The sequence below is a fragment of the Papio anubis genome, chromosome 3 (genome assembly GCF_008728515.1).
Source record: "Papio anubis isolate 15944 chromosome 3, Panubis1.0, whole genome shotgun sequence".
NCBI lineage: Eukaryota > Metazoa > Chordata > Mammalia > Primates > Cercopithecidae > Papio > Papio anubis.
Window position 1 is genome coordinate 101,107,684 of NC_044978.1, and position 22,407 is coordinate 101,130,090.

At 46.4% G+C, this 22,407-nt stretch overlaps 1 long non-coding RNA gene across 1 annotated transcript; it reads left to right on the top strand.

Annotated features, from left to right (window-relative positions):
- Positions 1 to 11,167: 11,167 nt before the first annotated feature.
- LOC108585984 lies at positions 11,168 to 16,613 on the top strand. The gene is made up of 2 exons (XR_002522107.2): positions 11,168 to 11,382; positions 16,303 to 16,613. It is a non-coding gene; the product is annotated as an uncharacterized LOC108585984 (long non-coding RNA).
- Positions 16,614 to 22,407: the final 5,794 nt, after the last annotated feature.

Consider the following 22,407-nt stretch of genomic DNA (forward strand, 5'->3'; position numbering starts at 1 on the left):
AACCCGGGAGGTGGAGGTTGTAGTGAGCCAAGCACACCACTGCACTGCAGCCTGGGCAACAGAGTGAAACTCTGTCTCAAAAAAAAAAAAAAATGCTGGAGACTGGAGCCAGCTGATTTTGTCAGAGTGATGAAGAGTCATTGCTGTGGCACTGCTGAAAGAAACAGCCAGCAGGCAGGAGCCAGTCCCTTCTCCCTCCTCCTGCCTTCTGGTGTTCCCCTCATGGACCCTATGGGCATAACCTTCCAGAAGCCAGCTGGAAAAGCAGAAATGAGGTCTGCTGAGACCTGGCACCACATAGCAGAGTATAGAAGGGGAGGTGTAGAGCTGATGGAGAATCACCTTATGACTGGCATGTTCCCATGCCCACCCCTTGACCTTAGCAACCTCAAGGGCTGGAACAAGAAGACACTGTGCAGTTTTCAACTCCACTTGGCACCACACATGGCTGAGTTCTGGCTGGTATCCTGCTGAGGCCAAGGGGTAAATTTGAAATGAGTGTTAGTACTTTTCTAAGTCACATCACATTCAGTTCTTTGAACAACAGTCATAAAATGGTCATAGGTCATTTTGCTGAAGATTCTTATCAAGAATTGATAAAATATAATTTATATATAAAGCTTTCTCAACTCTGTTGGATGTCTGTTACCAAATGACATGTGCACTTGCTTACGAACACCTTTGATGCTCTGGGAACACAAATCTGACCCCAGACTCAGGGGCAATGCTCAGAGTTGTGTGAGTAGGAATTTCGGCTTCAGAAGAAAAGCCATTTACACCTCAAGATAGATTTCTTATAAATGTGATGTGTGTGGATACAGCTGCCTTTACGTTATTTTGTTTCAAAGAGCTGACTGACTGGCAGAATGGCTCATGCCTGTAATCCCAGCACTTTGGGAGGCAGAGGGAGGCAGATTGCTTGAGCTCAGGAGTTGGAGTGCCAGCACCACTCACAGGGGACACGGGGAGGGCAGGGGAAGGGAGGCGACATGGTGACAAAACCCTGTCTCTACAAAAACTACAAAAATCAGCCTAGTGTGGTGGTGCGCACCTGTAGTCCCAGCTACTCAGGAGGCTGAGGTGGGAGGATCACCTGAGCCTGGGAGGTGGAGGCTACAGTGAGCCATGATCACACCACTACATTTCAGCCTGGGTGATAGGAGTGAGAACTTGTCTCAAAAAAAAAACAATAACATTGATAGTTATACCTTAGAAATATTTTCTATAATGGTGCTTTTCACATGTTGTCTCAGCATTTGTGAGCCAAGAACAATGGTCAAAAAACATTTTCTGTAAAGGGCCAGATAGTAAGTACCGTAGACTTCTTGTCACAGCTAAACTCTGTCATTGTAGTGCAAAAGGAGACATAGACTGTAACTCAATGAATGGGCATGACTGTATTCTTGTTTTGTTTTGTTTTGTTTTGTTTTTTTGAGAGAAGGTCTTGCTCTGTCACCCAGGCTGGTGTACAGTGGCGTGATCTCGGCTACTGCAGCCTCAACCTCAGCCTCCTCCCACCTCAGCCCTGCAAGTAGCTGGGACTACAGGCATGCACCACCACAACCAGCTAATATTTTTGTAGTTTTTGTAGAAGTAGGTGATATGGTTTGGCTGTGTCCCCACTCAAATCTCAACTTGAATTGTATGTCCCAGAATTCCCAAATGTTGTGAGAGGGACCCAGGGGGATAATTGAATCATAGGGGCCAGTCTTTCCCATGCTGTTCTCATGATAGTGAATAAGTCCGGGAGATCTGATGGGTTTATCAGGAGTTTCCACTTTTGCTTCCTCATTTTTTCTCTTGCTGCCACCATGTAAGAAATGCCTTTCACCTCCCACCATGATTGTGAGGCCCCCCAGCCATGTGGAACTCTAAGTCCAATTAAACTTTTCTTCCCAGTCTCAGGTATGTCTTTATCAGCACTGTAAAAACAGACTAATACACAGGGTTCTGCCATGTTGCCCAGGCTGGTCTCAAACTCCAGAGCTCAAGTGATCTGCCTGCCTCAGCCTCCCAGAGTGCTAAGATTATAGGCATGAGCCACTGTGCCCAGCTGGCATGGCTATATTCTAATAAGACTTTACAAAAATAGGCAGCAGGCCGTGTTTAGATTATGGGCCTTAGTTTACTGACCTTAAGCCAAACATACCCCAAAAATGGCCATGCAGACCACTGGTGTGTTTGTTAGAGGGTAAAACCAGGTGCAAGCTAAGAGATCTGTTTTGTGGTTAATCCTTGTGGTTTGGTTTTTAGTCATTTTTTAGGTATTCATTGCTGCTTAGGTCACCATAGCTGAAAATGAATAAAAAAAATTGATAAAGTGTCTAGACAATTTAGGCAAAATAAAAAATTTTTTTCAGTCTTATTATCTGGTCACTAGCTTTAAAATCACGTTTTTTTTTTATCATGAATTATCTAGCTAATTCTGCCTGTAGAAGTCTGACTTTCAATTTTAGTTTTCTGTCAGTTCCTGCTGCTCCCCTTGTCATCATAGGGGCCTACAGAGGAGCTTTCACTGTTTCTCATGCTACAGCCTACTAAGATCTTATTACTAACCCCATCAAAGCATATTATCCAATACCTGTTTAATAATCAATTCTAGGCTTTTGAAATGCAGCCATAGGCATAAAAAAGCAAGCTCTGTTATACTAAAATTAGCTCAAAATGAAACATAGACTTAAAATATGAAACTTTAAAATTTTAGAGAAAAGCATAGGAGAAAGCATTTGCTCTGAAAAAAAAAAAAAAAAATCCTATGCAGAAGATGAGGCTGGGTGCAGTGGCCCACGCCTATAATCCCAGCACTTTGGGAGGCCAAGGTGGGCAGATCACCTGAGGTCAGGAGTTTGAGACCAGCCTGGCCAACGTGGTGAAACCCTGTCTCTACTAAAAACACAAAAAATTAGTCGGGCTTGGTGGCACATGCCAGGAGGTTGAGGCAAGAGAATCACTTGAACCCGGGAGGTGGAGGTTGTGGTGAACCGAGATCATGCCGTTGCACTCCAGCCTGGGCAATAGAGTGAAACTCTCGGGAAAAAAAAAAAAAAAAAAAAAAAAAGAAGATGAAAAGTAGCAAGGCTCAGTGGCAAGCACCTGTAATGTCGGCTACCCGGGAGGCTGAGGCAGAAGGATCACTTGAGCTCAGAAGTTTAAGGCTCTAGTATAGACTGGGCACGGTGGCTCACACCTGTAATCCCAGCACTTTGGGAAACTGAGGTGGGCAGATCACCTGAGGTCAGGAGTTCGAGACCAGCCTGACCAACATGGAGAAACCTCATCTCTACTGGAAATACAAAATTAGCTGGGTGTGGTGGCACATCCCTTTAAACCCAGCTACTTGGAAGGCTGAGGCAGGGGAATCAGTTAAACCCGGGAGGCGGAGTTTGCAGTGAGCCGAGATGACATCATTGCACTCCAGCCTAGGCAACAAGAGCGAAACTCCGTCTCAAAAACAAAAAAGAAGTTGGAGGCTGTAGTGCTTAATGATCTCACCTGTGAATAGCCACTGCACTTCAGCCTGGGCAACACAGGGACACTCCATCTCTAAACACAAACAAACAAAAAAGGCAGAAGGCTGAGGCACAAGAATCACTTGAACCTGGGAGACAGAGATTGCAGTAAGCTGGGATAGCGCCACTGCACTCCAGCCTGGGCAACAGCAAGACACCATCTCAAACAAAAAAAAAAAAAAAAAAAAAGAGAGAGAAAGAGGGCCGGGCGCGGTGGCTCAAGCCTGTAATCCCAGCACTTTGGGAGGCCGAGACGGGCGGATCACGAGGTCAGGAGATCGAGACCATCCTAGCTAACACGGTGAAACCCCGTCTCTACTAAAAAATACAAAAAACTAGCCGGGCGCGGTGGCGGGCGCCTGTAGTCCCAACTACTCGGGAGGCTGAGGCAGGAGAATGGCGTGAACCCGGGAGGCGGAGCTTGCAGTGAGCTGAGATCCGGCCACTGCACTCCAGCCTGGGCGGCAGAGCGAGACTCCGTCTCAAAAAAAAAAAAAAAAAAAAAAAAGAGAAAGAGAGAGAGAGCGCGCTAAAAGGAGAAACTGTAGACCAGGAGAACATATTTTGTCTAAAATATATAAAGAGATCTCAAAACCAAGAATAAAAAAATATACATGATTAGAAAGTGGGCAAAAAGATATGAATAGACATTTCCCTGGAGAGGATATACAGGTGGCAGATGAGCATAACATTGTAAGCCATTAGGGAAATGCAAAATAAAAACTGCAATAACACTACACACCTGTCAGAATGACTAAAATAAAAAACAGTAGTAACATCAAATGCTGGCAAGGATGTGGAAAAAGTGGATTACTCATTGTTCACGGAAATGTGAAATAGTACACCTACTCTGGCCGGGCACGGTGGCTCACGCCTGTAATCCCAGCACTTTGGGAGGCTGAGGAGGGTGGATCATTTGAGGTTAGAAGTACAAGACCAGCTTGGCCAACATGGTGAAACCCCATCTTCACTAAAAATACAAAAATTAGCTGGGCATGATGGCGTGCGCCTGTAATCCTAGCTACTCAGGAGGCTGAGATAGGAGAATCACTTGAACCCGGGAGGCAGAAGTTGCCATGAGCTGAGATCGCACCACGGTACTCCAGTCTGGGCGACAGAATGAGATTCCACCTCAAAAATATAAATAAATAAATAAATAAATAGGCTGGGCGTGGTGGCTCGTGCCTGTAATCCCAGCATTTTCAGGGGCTGAAGTGGGCAGATCACCGGAGGTCAGGAGTTCAAGACCAGCCTGGCCAACATGGTGAACTCCTGTCTCTACCGAAAATACAAAAACAAAATTAGATGGGCGTGGTGGCGTGCACCTGTAATCCTAGCCACTCAGGAGGCTGGGGCAGGAGAATCGCTTGAACCCAGGAGGTGGAGGTTCCACTGAGCTGAGATCGAGCCACTGCACTCCAGCCTGGGTGACAGAGCGAGACTCCATCTCAAAAAATAAATAAAATAATAAAATAAAATAAAATAGTATGGTTGCTCTGGAATAGACTTTGGCAGCTTCTTAACAATCTAAGTGGTTGGGCGCAGTGGCTCACGCTTGCAGTCCCAGCACTTTGAGAGGCCAAGGCGGGTGGATCACCTGAGGTTGGAGTTTGAGACCAGCCTGGCCAACATGGCAAAACTCTGTCTCTACTGAAAATAAAAAAATTAGCTGGTCTTGGTGGCGGGTGCCTGTAATCCCAGCTACTGAGAAGGCTGAGTCAGGGAGCATCCCTTGAACCTGGGAGGCGGAGGTTGTGGTGAGCCGAGATCACGCCATTGCATTCCAGCCTGGGTGACAGAGTGAGACTGTCTCAAAAAAAAAAAAAAAAAAAGAAAAAAATCTAAACATACAAATACCACATGACATATGACTCAGTAATTGCACTCTTGGGCATTTATCCCACAAAAAAGAAAACTTGGGGCCAGGGGTAGGGGCTCATGCCTGTGATCCTAGCACTTTGGGAGAACAAGTCAGGTGGATCATTTGAGGTCAGGAGTTCGAGACCAGCCTGACCAACATGGTGAAACCCCATCTCTACTAAAACTACAAAAATTAGCCAGGTGTGTGGTGGAACATGCCTGCAGTCCCAGCTACTCGGGAAGCTGAGGCAGGATAATCACTTGAACCCAGGAGACAGAGGTTGCAGTGAGCTGACATTGTGCCACAGCACTCCAGCCTGAGTGACAGAGTGAGACTCCGTGTCAAAAAAAAAAAAAAAAACACAATCAATCAATCGATCAATCAAAGCAGGCCAGACGCGGTGGCTGTTTTTTATTTTTGTTTTTGAGATGGAGTCTCTCTCTGTGACCTAGGCTGGAGTGCAGTTGCGCAATCTCATCTCACTGCAACCTCCGCCTCCTGGGTTCAAGTGATTCTCCTACCTCAGCCTCCCAAGTAGCTGAGATTACAGGCGTGCACCACCACGCCAGGCTAATTTTTCTATTTTCAGTAGAGACAGGGTTTTGCCATGTTGGCCAGGCTGGTCTCAAACTACTGACCTCAGGTGATCCGCCCACTTCACCTTCCCAAAGTGCTGGGATTACAGGTGTGAGCTACCACGACCAGCCCTTTTTTTAAAAAAAAAAGAAAAAAAAGAAAAAGACAGTAAACTCTGGGTTTTTTTAATTCTGTTATGTATCTTCACGGGGTTGGTGGTCACAGGAATCTTCAAATGTGGATACAATTGCATAGAATTAAATATACGCACAAACACGCACAAATGAACATTGGTAAAACTGGTGAAATCTGATTAAAGTTAGTAGACTGTATTGTCAGTTTCCTGTTTTCTACATTATAGTTACGCAAGATATTACTATACTATTTTCTAACAACTACACGCAAGTCTACTATCATCTCAAAATATAAAGGTGAAGCTCTGAAAATTATCTATAGAATCTGAATAGTAAAGGGACATAATTCTTTTTTTTTTTTTTCTTGAGACAGAGTCTTGCTCTGTCAACAGGCTAGAGTCTTCACTCCAGCCTGATCTTGGCTCTCTGCCTTCCGGGTTGAAGTTATTCTCCTGCCTCAGCCTCTCAAGTAGCTGGGACTACAGGTACACACCACCATGCCTAGCTAATTTTTGTATTTTTAGTAGAGATGGATTTTACCATGTTGGCCAGGATGGTCTCGATCTCTTGACCTCATGATCCACACATGTCGGCCTCCCAAAGTGCTGGGATTACAGGCGTGAGCCAGCGCGCCTGGCCTTCGTTTTTTGGGTTTTGTTGTTGTTGTTATTGTTGTTGTTATTGTTTTTGAGACAGAGTCTCGCTGTGTTCCCCAAGCTGGAGTGCAGTGGCACGATCTCGGCTCACTGCAACCTCCGCCTCCCGGGTTCAAACAATTCTCATGTCTCCACCTCCCAAATAGCTAAGACTATGGGCCAGCGCCACCACACCTGGCTAATTTTTATATTTGTGTAGAGATGAGGTTTCATCATGTTGGCTTGACCTCAAGTGATTCCCCTACCTCAGCCTCCCAAAGTGTTGGAATTATAGGCATGAACCACTGTGTTCAGCCATAAAGGTATGTAATTCAAAATATTCTGAGCATACAGTCTCTTTTCCTTCTTTAACATCATCATGATTTAAATGAACCTGAGTAATTATTCTAGTAAATCGTAGTGGCCTTAAGTCTAAGTATTAAGAATAGGTAATTTTAGCCGGGTGCGGTGGCTCAGGCCTGTAATCCCAGCACTTTGGGAGGCCGTAGGCTGGTGGATCACCTGAGGTCAGAAGTTTGAGACCAGCCTGACTAACACGGAGCAATCCCATCCCTACTAAAAAAAAAATACAAAATTAGCTGGGCATGGTGGCACATGCCTGTAATCCCAGCTACTTGGGAGGCTCAGGCGGGAGAATTGCTTGAACCCGGGAGGCAGAGATTGCAATGAGCCAAGATCTGGCCATTGCACTCCAGCTTGGGCAACAAGAGCGAAACTCCTTCTCAAAAAAGAAAAGAAAAGAAAAAAGAATAGGTAATTTTATTATATTCTACAATGAAGGGCAATTTAAACGTAATGTAATTTAATGTTTAGACATTTGTGAAACTTTCATCTAAAAGATTCCCAGGTTTCTATGAGAAAAATTAAAACAACCTTTTGTCAGAGTAGGCATCCCAATTATTTTACAAAATATGCTCACCGTAAACAAGACAATGATATGACTTAGAATTAAATGTTAATATAACCTTTCTTGCCTTGCTTTCTACACAGCATTGTGAAATTATGTGTCCTGGGTATTTTTGACTTGTATGTGCTTCTGATTAGCTGGAAAATAGCTAGGAAAATACAGTGGTCAAAACACAGAATTTGGCCAGGTGTTCTAATCCCAGCACTTTGGGAGGCAGAGATAGGAGGATAGCTTGAGGCCAGAATTTGAGACCAACCTGGGCAACATTGTGAGAGCCCTATCTCTACAAAAAATAAATAAAAGACAAGCCTAATTCAATGTGGTTTTCTTTACCATTAGGCTCTGTGATGTAGATAGAAACTTTACCCCTGAAGCTAACATAATTGAAATGCAATTGTCATCAAGTTGGCAACCCAACATGTATGTTCCGTATTGCCTCTGGCACCAAGTTTAAACATTTAAGAAAAATTATCCTAATGTGTCCTCCAAATATGTCCTTTCTTTATTTTATTTTATTTTATTTATTTATTTTTTGAGACGGAGTTTTGCTTTCCTTGCCCAGACTGGAGTGCAGTGACGTGATCTCGGCTCACTGTAACCTCTGCTTTCCAGTGGTTTCAAGCAATTCTCCTGCCTCAGCCTCCTGAGTAGCTGAGACTACAGGCACATGCCACCACGCCCAGCAATTTTTTTTTTTTTTTTCTGAGATGGAGTCTTGCTCCTCGGTCGTCCAGGCTGGAGTACAGTGGCGCAAACTCGGCTCACTGCAAGCTCCGCCTCCCGGGTTCACGCCATTCTCCTGCCTCAGCCTCCCCAGTAACTGGGACTACAGGCACCTGCCATCATGTCCAGCTAATTTTTTGTATTTTTAGTAGAGATGGAGTTTCACCATGTTAGCCAGTATGGTCTCGGTTTCCTGATCCCATGATCCGCCTGCCTCGGCCTCCCAAAGTGTTGGGATTATGGGCGTGAGCCACCGCGCCCGGTTTACGCCCAGCTAATTTTTTGTATTTTTAGTAGAGACAGAGTTTCACCATGTTGGCCAGGATGGTCTCGATCTCTTGACCTTGTGATCTGCCCACCTCGGCCTCCCAAAGTGCTAGAATTACAGTCATGAGCCACCGCGCCCGGCCCCAGTATGTCCTTTCAAAGTCATACTAGAGTACTGTCTAAAAGGCCAGCATGAAAGTTATCTGATTCCAGAGGAAGTCATTTCATTTCATTTATTTACCATTGATAGGGCCCGGAGTCTGTAAAGTTAGATGTTAGCTGATGGAAAATAAGTGGCAAATGATTTTGTTGGGTAGAAAAGATATCTCCAGGCCAGGTGCGGTGGCTCACTCCTGTAATCCCAGCACTTTGGGAGGAAGTGCTGGGATTACAGGGGTGAGCCACCTTGCCCAGTCAAAAAAAGGTCTTTTGTAAAATAAGGTCTTGCTGTGTTGCCCAGGCTGATCATGACTTCCTGGGTTCAAGTGATCCTCCTGCCTCAACCTCCCGAGTAGCTAGACTACAGACACGCCACCCAGCTAATTTAATTTTTTTTTTTTTTTTTTTTGTAGAAACAGGGTCATGCTACACTGCCCAGGCTGGCCTCAAACTCCTGGCCTCAAGCAGTCCTCCTGCCTTGGCCTCCTAAAATGCTGGGATTACAGGTATAGGTCACCATGCCTGGCCTAACACAAAGGTTTTTTGTTTTTTTTTTTTTGAGACAGAGTCCCACTCTGTCACCCAGGCTGGAATGCAGTGGCTCAATCCTCAGCCTCCCATAGTGATGGGATTGCAGGAGAATCGATTGAACCCAGGAGGCAGAAGTTGCAGTGAGCCGAGATCACGCCATTGCGCTCCAGCCTGGGCAACAGAGTAAGACTCTGTCTCAAAAACGAAGATGAAAAACAAAGATGTGCACATCCAAAGATGAAGATGGAAACTGAGGGAGAGGGGTATGGAACAGGCTCTATATTAAGAATAATCATTTTTCACAATCCACATCAAGCAAAAATATTTCTAAGCTCAAGCAGGTAGTCCATTCATTTGAAATCAAAACTCCAACATTTCAATATAATCACAAATCCAAGACTAGTTAAGTCATTTCCTTAAAATGTACATTCTCCAACAGCTAGTAGAGCTAAGCTGGTTTTGGCGATGTCTACTGCCATCTAGTGGAAATGGATTGACATAACTAGTGCATCATTTAGTGCTAACGCTTTCAAAGTAAAGCTTTCAAATTAAAGTTTTCAAAGTACTCTCATTTTATCTCCACAGTAACCTGTGAAATAGACATTATTATTCAGTTTGTTTCAATTTATTAAAAAATTTAAGGCCGGGCGCAGTGGCTCACTCTTGTAATCCCAGCACTTTGGGAGGCTGAGGCAGGCAGATCACTTGACATCAGGAGTTCAAGACCAGCCTGGTCAACATGGCAAAACCCCACCTTTATTAAAAATACAAAAATTGGGCCAGGCATAGTGGCTCACACCTGTAATCCCAGCACTTTGGGAGGCTGAGGCGGGTGGATCACTTGAGGTCGGGAGTTGAAGACTAGCCTGACCAACATGGAGAAACCCCATCCCTACTAAAAATACAAAAATTAGCCGGGCATGGTGGTGCATGCCTGTAATCCCAGCTATTTGGGAGGCTAAGGCAGGAGAATCACTTGAACCCAGGAGGCGGAGGTTGCAGTGAGCCAAGATCGTGCCATTGCACCCCAGCCTGGGCAACAAGAGTGAGACTCCGTCTCAAAACAACAATAAAAAAATAGCTAATTAGCTGAGCATCGTGTCAGGCTCCTGTAATCCCAGCTGCTCAGGAGGCTGAGGCAGGAAAATTGCTTGGACCTGGGAGGCGGAGGTTGCAGTGGACCGAGATTGAGCCACTACATTCCAGCCTGGGTGACAGAGTGGGACTCTGTCCCAAAAAAACCACAAAAAACCTTCATATTAGGCCAGGCATGGTGACCTATACCTGTAATCCCAGCATTTTAGGAGGCCAAGGCAGGAGGACTGCTTGAAGCCAGGAGTTTGAGACCAGCCTGGGCAGTGTAGCATGACCCTGTTTCTACAAAAAAAAAAAAAAAAAAATTAAATTAGCTGGGTGGCGTGTCTGTAGTCTAGCTACTCGGGAGGTTGAGGCAGGAGGATCACTTGAACCCAGGAAGTCATGATCAGCCTGGGCAACACAGCAAGACCTTATCTTACAAAAGACCTTTTTTTGACTGGGCAAGGTGGCTCACCCCTGTAATCCCAGCACTTTGGGAGGCCCAGGCAAGCAGATCACTTGAGGTCAGGAGTTCAAGACCAGCCTGGCCAACATGGTGAAACCCCATCTCTACTAAAAATGCAAAAAATTAGCTGGACGTGCTGACACATGCCTGTAATCCCAGCTACTCAGGAGGCTGAAGCAGAGAATCGCTGGAACCTGGGAAGCAGAGGTTGCAGTGAGCTGAGATCGTGCCACTGCACTCCAGCCTGGGAGACAGAGCAAGACTGCCTCAAAAAAAAAAAAAAAAAAAAACTAACCCTTCATATTGTCAGGCACTTATTATAAGCACTGTACATGAATGATCTAATTTATTTTCCATTACAATCTAATATAGTAAGTATTATCTGTGTTATTATTCCCACTTACAGATAAGAAGCCAAGACTTAGAGAATTTAAGAAGCATGCTGAAAGTCCAACAGCTAGTAAAGTAGGAGCATCAGGGTCAAAGTAGGGGATCCTACAAGGCATGCATGTTAATGTAAGTTATCATCAACATCACAAAATGTGTCAGACATTCTCCTAAGCAGTTAGTTTATAGGTATCAGCTAATTTAATCTTCACAAAACCCGAACCAGGAGAGGTGGCTCATGCCTATAATCCCAGCATTTTGGAAGGCAGAGGTGGGCAGATCACTTGAGGTCAGGAGTTCGAGACCAGCCTGACCAATGTGGCAAAACCTCATCTCTACTAAAAAGACAAGAAATTAGCCGGGTGTGATAGCTCCTGTCTGTGGTCCCAGCTACTCGGGAGGCTGAGGATCACCTGAGCCTGGGAAGTTGAGGCTGCTGCAAGCCATGATCATGCCACTGCATCCAGGCTGGGTGAGGGGAATGAGACCCTATCTCAAAAAATAAAACCAAAACCAAAAATGTATGAAGTATGAATAATTATTATTTCCATTTTCTAGATTAAGAAACCAAGGTATGGAGGAGTTAAGCAAGATATTCAAGGTCACCAACTAGTGAAAAGCATAGCCAGAACTGGAATCCAGGAAGTTTAATTCTAGAGCCTATGTTCTCAACCAGTAAGCAATTTTTTAAAAAATTATTATAACTTAGGCCAGGCACGGTGGCTCATGCCTGTAATCCCAGTGTTTTGGGAGGACTTTAAGACCAGCCTGGGCAACATAGTGAGACCCCCATCTCTACAAAAAATATATATTTTTAAATAGCTGGACATGGTGGCACATGCCTGTAGTCCTAGCACTTTGGGAGGCTGAAGTGGGCAGATCACTTGAGCTCAGGAGTTCAAGACCAGCCTGGGCAGCATGGCAAAACCAAGTCTCAAAAAAAAAAAAAAAAAAAAAAGGCCGGGCGCGGTGGCTCAAGCCTGTAATCCCAGCACTTTGGGAGGCCGAGACGGGTGGATCACGAGGTCAGGAGATCGAAACCATCCTGGCTAACACGGTGAAACCCCGGGCTCTCTACTAAAAAATACAAAACTAGCCGGGCGCATGGCGGCTTCATGGTCCCAGCTACTCGAGGCTGAGGCAGGAGAATGGCCATGTGAAACCCTCGGGAGGTGCTGTAGTGAGCTGAGATCCGCCACTGCACTCTGTGCCTGGGCTACAGAGCCAGACTCAGTCTCAAAAAAAAAAAAAAAAAAAAAAAGGTCAGGCATGGTCAGGCCTGTAATCCCAGCACTTTGGGAAGCCTAGGTGGGTGGATCACTTGAAGTCAGGAATTTTGAGACCAGCCTGGCCAACATGGTGAAACCCCATCTCTATTAAAACTACAAAAATTGGCCGGGCTCAGTGGCTCACGTCTGTAATCCCAGCACTTTGGGAGGCTGAGGCGGGTGGATCACGAGGTCAGGAGATCGAGACCATCCTGGCTAACACAGTGAAACCCCGTCTCTACTAAAAATACAAAAAAATTAGCCGGGGGTGGTGGCGGGCGCCTGTAGTCCCAGCTAGCTACTCAGGAGGCTGAGGCAGGAGAATGGCGTGAACCCAGGAGGCGGAGCTTGCAGTGAGCCGAGATTGCTCCACTGCACTCCAGCCTGGGCGACAGAGCGAGACACCGTCTCAAAAAGAAATATAAATTTTTAAGAAAAAATAATTTGTTGGGCTACCCTCTGTTAAATTTAATTTGTCTAGCGTTTTTCTTTCAATAGTTCAGTCGCTCCTCTCCCCTCCTTCCCCTTGCCAGAACTTTGCTCCTGAAAATGTAGGAGCACACTTTGCCAGCAGCACTGTCCTTACTGAGAGCTTTATAGAAATGCAGAAAGCCTGAGGTAGGGCCTAAGATTCTGCATTTCTATAAAGCTCTCAGTAAGGACAGTGCTGCTGGCAAAGTGTGCTCCTACATTTTCAGGAGCAAAGTTCTGGCAAGGGGAAGGAGGGGAGAGGAGCAACTGAACTATTGAAAGAAAAACGCTAGACAAATTAAATTTAACAGAGGGTAATTGAACAAATAATGATTCCTTAAAAATATATATTATTTTTTAGAGACTGGTCTCACTCAGTTGCGCAGGCTGGAGTGCAGTGGCGCAATCATAGCTCACCACAGCCTCAAACTCCTGGGCTCAAGGGACCCTCCTGAGTAGCTAGGACCACATGCCACATGCCATGATGACCAGCTTTTATTCATTTATTTCTTTTCTTTTCTTTCTTTTTTTTTTTTTTTTTTTTTTGAGACAGAGTTTTGCTCTTGTTGCCCCGGCTGGAGTGCAACGGCACAATCTTGGCTCACTGAAACCTCTGCATCCCAGGTTCGAACGATTCTCCTGCCTCAGCCTCCTGAGTAACTGGGATTACAGGCATGCGCCACCACAGCTGGCTAATTTTGTATTTTTAGTAGAGATGGGGTTTCTCCATATTGGTCAGCCTGGTCTCGAACTCCCAACCTTAAATGATCCACCCACCTTGGCCTCCCAAAGTGCTGAGATTACAGATGTGAGTCACCATGCCCAGCCTAAAGAACAATTCCTGAATCGGGTGGCTCTGGGAACAAGCAGAGTTTCAGAGAGCTCCAGTATGTAAGGTAGGCAGGGATCACTTACAGACAGAAAAAAACAGAAATGAGGTGTGGAAAACAGCTTGATCGGTTACAGCTCAGTATTAAGACATGATCTGATCAGCTGGTAGCCTGTGACTGACTGAAGCTCAGCTGCTGTGCTTGGCTGACACTTAGCTATTTGTTACAAAACAAAACTTCTATATTAGGCTCTCAGTTTACCTGCTGAAGTTAGGTTGCAGTTCTTTCAGTAGGAACTCAAGGTAAGGAGGCAGCCTCTGGCCAAACTTAGTTTAATTTACTAGGACCCTCAGTAACGCCTATGTTATTGGGGTAGGAGGGGAATTAAAGGAGGCTCTGAAGGAGCCTGAGGGTGAGAGGGGACTTGGCCTGAAAAGGTCCTTGGAGAACCAGGACAGTGTGTTGTCGGAAAAGATACTATAGAAGCATTTCTTTCTTTCTCCTTCCCTCCCCTCCCCTCCTTTCCCTTTCCCTTTCCCTTTCCCTTTCCTTCTTTTTCTTGCCGGAGTCTCACTGTGTCTCCCAGGCTGGAGTGCAGTGGTGCAATCTTGGCTCACTGCAGCCTCCACCTCCCAGGTTCAAGTGATTCTCCTGCCTCCACCTCCGAGTATCTGGGATTACAGGCATGTGCCACCAAGTCCAGCTAATTTTTGTATTTTTAGTAGCGACAGGGTTTTGCCATTTTGGCCAGGCTGATCTCGAATTCCTGACCTCAAGTGATCCGTCCCACTCGGCCTCCCAAAGTGCTGGGATTATAGACATGAGCTAATGAGCCCAGCCTATAGAAGCATTTCAAGGCAAAATCGTCAACAGCAATATAAGCTACGTGACAGTAAGGGGCCCTGCTGGCTTCTCAATTAAGAGGCAACTACAAAAAAAAAAAAAAGGCTACTGATCAATGTAGTGAATATGGTTTCTGTGAATAATAGAAGCTGAAAGATTTTGTGATGTTGGGGTGTAGGGAGTGAATAGGGGAAGTGGAGCTAATCTCTTTTTCTAGAAAGAGAAAACAGTAGCTAAGGTGGATGGCAGGGGCAAATGAGAGAAAGAAAGTGGGGCAGGGATGGCTTATGGGGAAGCTTGTTTGGTTTGGTTTTGCAGGTGTGACACCAGAAGCTATGGCGTTATGCAGAAAGGGAAAGCATGAGGGAGAAATTGACCCAGAGAATGTGGGTGGCTTCTTCTCTCCTAAATAGACCGTCATGTTTACTGAATGTCTGCAGTGTGGCAGCTCCAGGAATAAATAGGACACATCCTTGAGCTTCAAGGTCTTGACTACTAAGGGACCTTTGTGCCTCTTCTGTGAAACTTTGAGAGACGGCAGTAAAACAGGCGTGGGTTTCACAATGAACAATCTTTTCTACATGAGGCCCAATTCAAGAAAGATACACATGTATCTATCTGGTCACCAGTTTTCCTGACAATTGAGTTGAAACACTCTTTATTTCTCCATCACTGGAGAGTTCAGTTTTTAACCTAAAATTCCAAAACAGCGCCGTACTGTCAGAATAGGTAGTTAGGCAGATGTGAGCAGGGCAAGAGAGGACTACCCTCCCCCTAGGAATGTCAGGTGATGGTCAGGCAACTGTCAGGTGATGGTCAGGCAGCTGTTAAACTGTCTCTCTAAAATAATAATTGGGCCCAGGAGCTGTGGCTCACACTTATAATCCCAGCACTTTGGGAGGCCGAGGTGGGCAGATCACCTGAGGTCAGGAGTTCAAGACCAGCCTGGCCAACATGGTGAAACCCCGTCTCTACAAAAATACAAAAATTAGCTACGCGTGATGGCAGGTGCCTGTAGTCTCAGCTACTCAGGAGGCTGAGGCAGGAGAATCACTTGAACCGGGGATACGAAGGTTGCAGTGAGCCCAGATCATACCACTGCACTCCAGCCTGGGTGACAGAGCAAGACTCCATCTAAAAAATAATGAAATAAAATAAAAATTGGTTGCAACAGGCACCAGGGAAAGGCAGTCTCCCAATAGATAGAAAACACCTAGTGGCCGGGCACAGTGGTTCACGCCTATAATCCCAGCACTTTGGGAGGCCGAGGTGGCTGGATCACGAGGTCAGGGCATCAAGACCATCCTGGCCAACATGGTGAAACCCCGTCTCTACTAAAATACAAAAAATTAGCCGGGCGTGGTGGTGCATGCCTGTAGTCCCAGCTACTCGGGAGGTTGAGGCAGTGGAATCGCTTGAACACAGGAGGCAGAGATTGCAGTGAGCCAAGATCGTGCCACTGCACTCCAGCCTGGTGACAGAGCAAGATTCTGTCTGAAAAAAAAAAAAAAAGAAAACACCTGACGCTGGTGATCTACAGCTTCCTGATAACATCTCAGGAGTTGGGGGAGTGGGCTCAAGCGTATGCACTAAGAGGCAAAATGGCAGAGTTTAACTGGTATATGACCTTCCTCTAGGAACACTCAACTGGTAAGAGAAGAATGCCTCAAATGAGCATGTGCGTAACTTCAGCAAACACACTGCAGTGCTCACGCGGCCCCTCCCAAGTAGCCGCAGGCCACTGCACGAGGACAGCCCACACCGAGGGAAGAATCACGGGAGAAGGAATGCACACCCCAGAACCATGCCAATGTATAAACCTCAAGCCAAGGTCAGTTGGAGCACTTGGATCTCTCAAGTTGCTTGGTTGCCCCTGTTCCAACTGTAGTGTACTTCCTTTTGTTCTTGCTCTGAAGCTTTTTAATAAACTTTAACTCCTGCTCTAAAACTTGCCTCCGTCTGTCACTCTGTCTTATGCCCGTCGGCTGAACTGTTTCCTCCTGGAGGCAAGAATGGAGTTCTTCTGACCCGTGGGAATCACTGCTGCTGACATTATCAGTAGCACCCGCTGCAGTACTAAGCGACAACACTGGGTCTCTGAAGCAATGTTGAGTGAAACAGGCCACATGGGGTTGTTGAAGGGGATAAAACATGGGGTTAGGTTAGAGATTTGGTGCCAAAGGACTGGGCAAGGTGGCCCATGCCTGTAATCCCAGCATTTTGGGAAGCCAAGGCAGAAGGATCACTTGAATCCAGGAGTTTGAGACCAGCCTGGGCAACATAGCAAAACATCATCTTTACAAAAAAATTTAAAAAAAAACAAAAAAACAAAAAAAAGGCCGGGAACAGCCCACGCCTGTAATCTCAGCACTTTGGGAGGCCAAGGCAGGCAGATTACCTGAGGTCAGTGTTTGGGTGAGGGAGAAAGGACAAGATGGAGGAAGGTGAACAAGAAGGCACAATCCATGTTGCTTCCGGGTTCTTCCTCACCAACTTTCCCGCGTGCAGGAAAATGCAGCCCGCGCCCAGGAAGATGCAGATCAACTGAGCAGGCGCCAGGTGACGTAAATCCGAAGAGATTGAAACTTACCCGGCCACGCCTATGGAGACCCCCTATCACGCCCTTATCCCACCCACTGCCCTCCCCCTTCCAGTACCAACGCATAAAAGTCCGCTGCTGGCGGGAGCTGGCGTGACTTCTTCGGCCCCTCCTACTTGTGGACCGGAGAACCTCACCCGAGAGCGCCGGCGCGACTTCCCTGGCCCCATACCTGAGGACCGGAGAACCTTGCCCAAGAGTGTGTGCATATTTGCAATAAAGACTGCCGCTTTCTTATGTACTTTGGCCTCATGTTTAATTATTTAGCTCTCCTAAATTAAGTATTAAATTAAGACAATTATTAAATTAAATTAAATTAAGACAGTCAGGAGTTTGAGACCAGTCTGGCAATATAGTGAGACCCTGTCTCTACTAAAAATAAAAAAATTAGGTGGGCATGATGGCAGATGCCTGTAATCCCAGCGACTTGGGAGGCTGAGGCAGAATTGCTTGAACCCGGGAAGCGGAGTTTGCAGTGAGCCAAGATGGTGCCATTGCACTCCAGCCTGGGCGACAAGAGCAAAACTCCCTCTCAAAAAAAAAAAAAAGAAAAGAAAAAGAAAAAGAAATTAGCCAAGCATGCTGCATTACTATGTACATGCTACAGGCATTAGTGCATGCCTGCAGTCCCAGCTACTCAGGAGGCAGAGGTGGGAGGATCGCTCCAGTCTGGGAAGTTGAGGCTACAGTGAGCCACGATTGTGTCACTGCACTCCAGCCTGCATGACAGAGCAAAACCCTGTCTCAAAAAAAAAAAAAAAAAAAAAAAAAAGAGAGAGAGAGAGAGAGAGAGATTTGGCATTGTGATACAGTCACAGACCAGGGACAACTGCAAAAATTCCAGCCCTTTGGAAAAATTCAACATCTGATGTCAACTGGAGGCAGGGGCTGCTATCTTAGTGGTAGCGGGTGGGTTACAGAGTAAAGTGTAGTGTGCAGGGCATAAATAAGAGGGTGAGGGCCATGGTGCAAAAGCCTTTCAGAAACCTTCATCCACCCCTAGCTTCTCTCATCCTAAACAAAGATAAAAGAGAATTCAAGTATTCAGACCCCACCCAGCCCATCCTTCTGAATAGACTCTGCAGTCCATTAAGTTGCTCTGCAGATTTCCAGAGGAGTTGAAGTTCAATCCTTCTCCAATTCTGCTCCCCAAATCAGCCCATCTAGGAGTTTATGTAACTATTGTCTCTGGTTTTCATTTATATGCAAATATTCAAAACCTGACCATCACAGAACTGCCCCCAGGGAGCAAACAAGCTTCAGACTCATTTTCCTTCCAGCTTGAAAGTGCCTACAGGTTCCCAGAATCAGATAACTGGAGATTGAGGGATGCCTCTAGCATCTTGGCTTTGGAGGCACTCAATGCCTCTTGCCGTGGGCCAATGCCTCCTCTGCTATGCTCTCTGGGGCCTTCTCCCTCCTCTGCCTCCCTCCATCCCCTGGGCATTCAGAGCCATCTTAAAGCAGTTGGGCCCAAATAAAGGAAGAACCGTTTCAGTCCTTTCCTTCAAGAATAAGTGCTGGCCGGGCTCAGTGGCTCACGCCTGTAATCCCAGCACTTTGGGAGGCCGAGACGGGCGGATCTTGAGGTCAGGGAATCGAGACCATCCTGGCTAACACGGTGAAACCCTGTCTCTACTAAAAATATTGCCGGGCGCGGTGGATCAAGCCTGTAATCCCAGCACTTTGGGAGGCCGAGACAGGCGGATCACGAGGTCAGGAGATCGAGACCAGCCTGGCTAACACGGTGAAACCCCGTCTCTACTAAAAAAATACAAAAAACTAGCTGGGCAAGGTGGCAGGCGCCTGTAGTCCCAGCTACTCGGGAGGCTGAGGCAGGAGAATGGCGTAGACCCGGAAGGCAGAGCTTGCAGTGAGCTGAGATCGCACCACTCACTCCAGCCTGGGCGACAGAGCGAGACTCCATCTCAAAAAATAAATAAATAAATAAATAAATAAATAAAAATACAAAAAATTAGCCGGGCATGGTGGCGGGCGCCTGTAGTCCCACCTACTCAGGAGGCTGAGGCAGGAGAATGGTGTGAACCTGGGAGGCAGAGCTTGCAGTGAGCCGAGATCGTGCCACTGCACTCCAGCCTGGGGGACAGAGCGAGACTCCCTCTCAAAAAAAAAAAAGAGTAAGTGCTTATACAGGCAGTGATGTATGATGCATGATTCAGGATTGGCTCTATGGATAGTGAGTTTCAGGCTGCAATAAGCCATGATTGTGCCACTGCACTCTAGCCTGGGCCACAGAAGCAGACCCTGTCTCTAAACAAACAAAACAAAACAACTTGAGGAGCTTTTCCCAGGTGGGCAGAGGCCAGGACTTTCATCCAGGCTTTTGTCTGTCTATTCTGCCTGCCTGGGATGCCCTCCCTCATTTATCTTCCAGAAAGCCTTTCTAGGACCCCCGAGTCTGGTTAGTTTTCCATGGTACTTGAAGAACACCCCAAAGATATCATCTACTATATAGTAATTTGGTAGTTCCCTGGGCATAGAACTGTTCCATTTTATTCATCTTGGAATTTGAGTGCCTTTCAAAAGCACCAGGCACTCAGTAGGCCCTCATTTTTTTTTTTTTCTTTTGTTTGAGATGGATTCTCGCTCTGTCACCATGCTGCAGTGTAGTGGCATGATCTCAGCTCACTGCAACCTCCGACTCCCTGGTTGAAGCGATTCTCCTGCCTCAGCTTCCCGAGTAGCTGGGATTACAGATGCCAGCCACCACGCCTGGCTAATTTTTCTATTTTTAGTTAGAGAAGGGTTTCACCATGTTGTCCAGGATGTTCTCCATCTCCTGACATTGTGATCCGCCCACCTCAGCCTCCCAAAGTGCTGGGATTACAGGAGTGAGCCACCGTACCTGATCCTCTCTCTCTTTTTAACAGAGATGAGATCTTACTATGTTACCCAGGCTGGTCTCAAACTCCTGGGCTCATCAGATCCTTCCATCTTGGCCTCCCAAGCTGCTGGGATTACAGGCCTGAGCCACTACGCCTGGCCTCATGAATGTTTTCTGAATGAATGAGTGTGAATGAGGGTGAGCTGAATCCAAAGGGTCAGCTGGCCTGGAGAGTAGGGGCAGGCAGGGCAAGACTGCAGTGGAGACCAGGACCAAAGCATGGAGGAGCTTATGAGCTGTGCTAAGGAATTTGGCCTTGACCCCTTGGGAAGGTGGGCCGTTCAGGAAAATTACTCTGGTTTTTTTTTTTTTTTTTTTTTTTTTTTGAGATGGAGTCTCTCTGTGTCACCCAGGCTGGGGGGCAGTGGCGCGATCTCGGCTCACTGCAAGCTCCGCCTCCCGGGTTCTCGCCATTCTCCTGCCTCAGCCTCCCTAGCTGGGACTACAGGCGCCTGCCACCACGCCCGGCTAATTTTTTGTATTTTTAGTAGAGACGGGGTTTCACCATGTTAGCCAGGATGGCCTCGATCTCATGACCTTGTGATCTTCCTGCCTCGGCCTCCCAAAGTGCTGGGATTACAGGCAAGAGCCACTGCGCCCAGCCGAAAATTACTCTGTCATATGGTGAATACATTGGTTGAGGTGAGGGAATTGCTAGAGTGAGGGTGTCTCACACAGGGTTTGACACAAGCAAGAAATGGATGACTATTTCCTTATGAAGAGGCAGCTAGAAGGCTACTGAAGTTAGGCTGCATGCGGTGACTGACACCTGTGATCCCAGCACTTTGGGAGGCCAAGGTGGGTGGATCATCTGAGGTCAGGAGTTTGAGACCAGCCTGGCCAACACAGTGAAACCCCGTCTCTACTAAAAATACAAAAATTACCCAGATTTGGTGGTGCATGTCTGTAGTCCCTGCTTCTCAGGAGGCTGTCAGGAGAATCACTTGAACCTGGGAAGCAGAAGCTTGTGGAGGTTGCAATGAGCTGAGATCGCGCCACTGCACTCCAGCCTGACAACAGAGCGAGACTCCATCTCAAAAATAAAAGGCTACTGAAGTTATCCAGGTGAGAGTTGACTGGGCTGAAGCTAAACAGATGACTGTCGGGGGCAAGAAATATTATCTCACTGTTTCTGCAGGTCAGGATTCTGGACATGGTTTTGCTGGGTCCTTTGGCTCAAGGTCTCTCACAAGGAAGCAATTATGGTGTCAGCCAGGGCAATAGTCATCTCAAGGCTCTACTAGGGGAAAGTCCACTTCCAAGCTTACTCAGTAGTTGTTGGCAGGTCTCAGGGTCTCCCAAGCTGTTAGCCCAAGTCACCAGTTCCTTGCCACATGGCCCCCTCCACAGGGCTGCTGACAACATGTCAGCTGACTTTCCCCAGAATGAAGGTAGAGAGATCCAGAGAATACAGGATGAAAATGACATCTTCTTTTTGTACGCTAATCTTGGAAGTGCCAGCCCATTACTCGTGCCCTATTCTATTTGTTAGAAGCAAGTCACTTTGTTCAGCTGACACTTAAAGGAAGGGGAGGGAGTACACAAAGGCATGAATACCAGGAGGGGGAAATGTTGGGAGCTATCTTACAGACTCCTATGGCAACTCCCAAAAAGGAAGGGAAGGAGAAGCTGGGGAGAGAGAGAGGGAGAAATGTAAATACCGGCCAGGTGCAGTGGCTCACGCCTGTAATCCCAGCACTTTGAGAGGCTAAGATGGGTGGATCACTTGAGGTCAGGAGTTTGAGACCAGCCTGGCCAACAGGGTGAAACTCTGTCTCTACTAAAAATACAAAAAAAAAAAAAAAAAAAATTAGTCAGGCCTGGTGGTAGGCCCTGTAATCCCAGTTTTTTGGGAGTCTGAGGCAGGAGAATCGCTTGAACCTGGGAGGCAGAGGTTGCAGTGAGCCGAGATCACGCCATTGCACTCCAGCCTGGGTGACAGAGCGAGACTCCATCTCAAAAAATAAAAATAAAAATAAAAAAAGAAAAGAAATGTAAATGCTTTCTCAATGCCGTATTTAGGAAGAGCTTAGAGAAGGGCAGAAAGAAGGAATTAAGTAGGAGGCAAGGGCAGCCTGAAGGACTGGTAAAATGGCTTGACCTTCATGTTTTTTCTTTTGTTTTTCTATATGTTAGGCAGATATTTTTTCCACATAGAAAAAATTATTATAACTAAAGATTAAGAGAAATAATACAGTTGAAAGTTCAGGAATCTACCATGTAGCAAAAAATTTAATA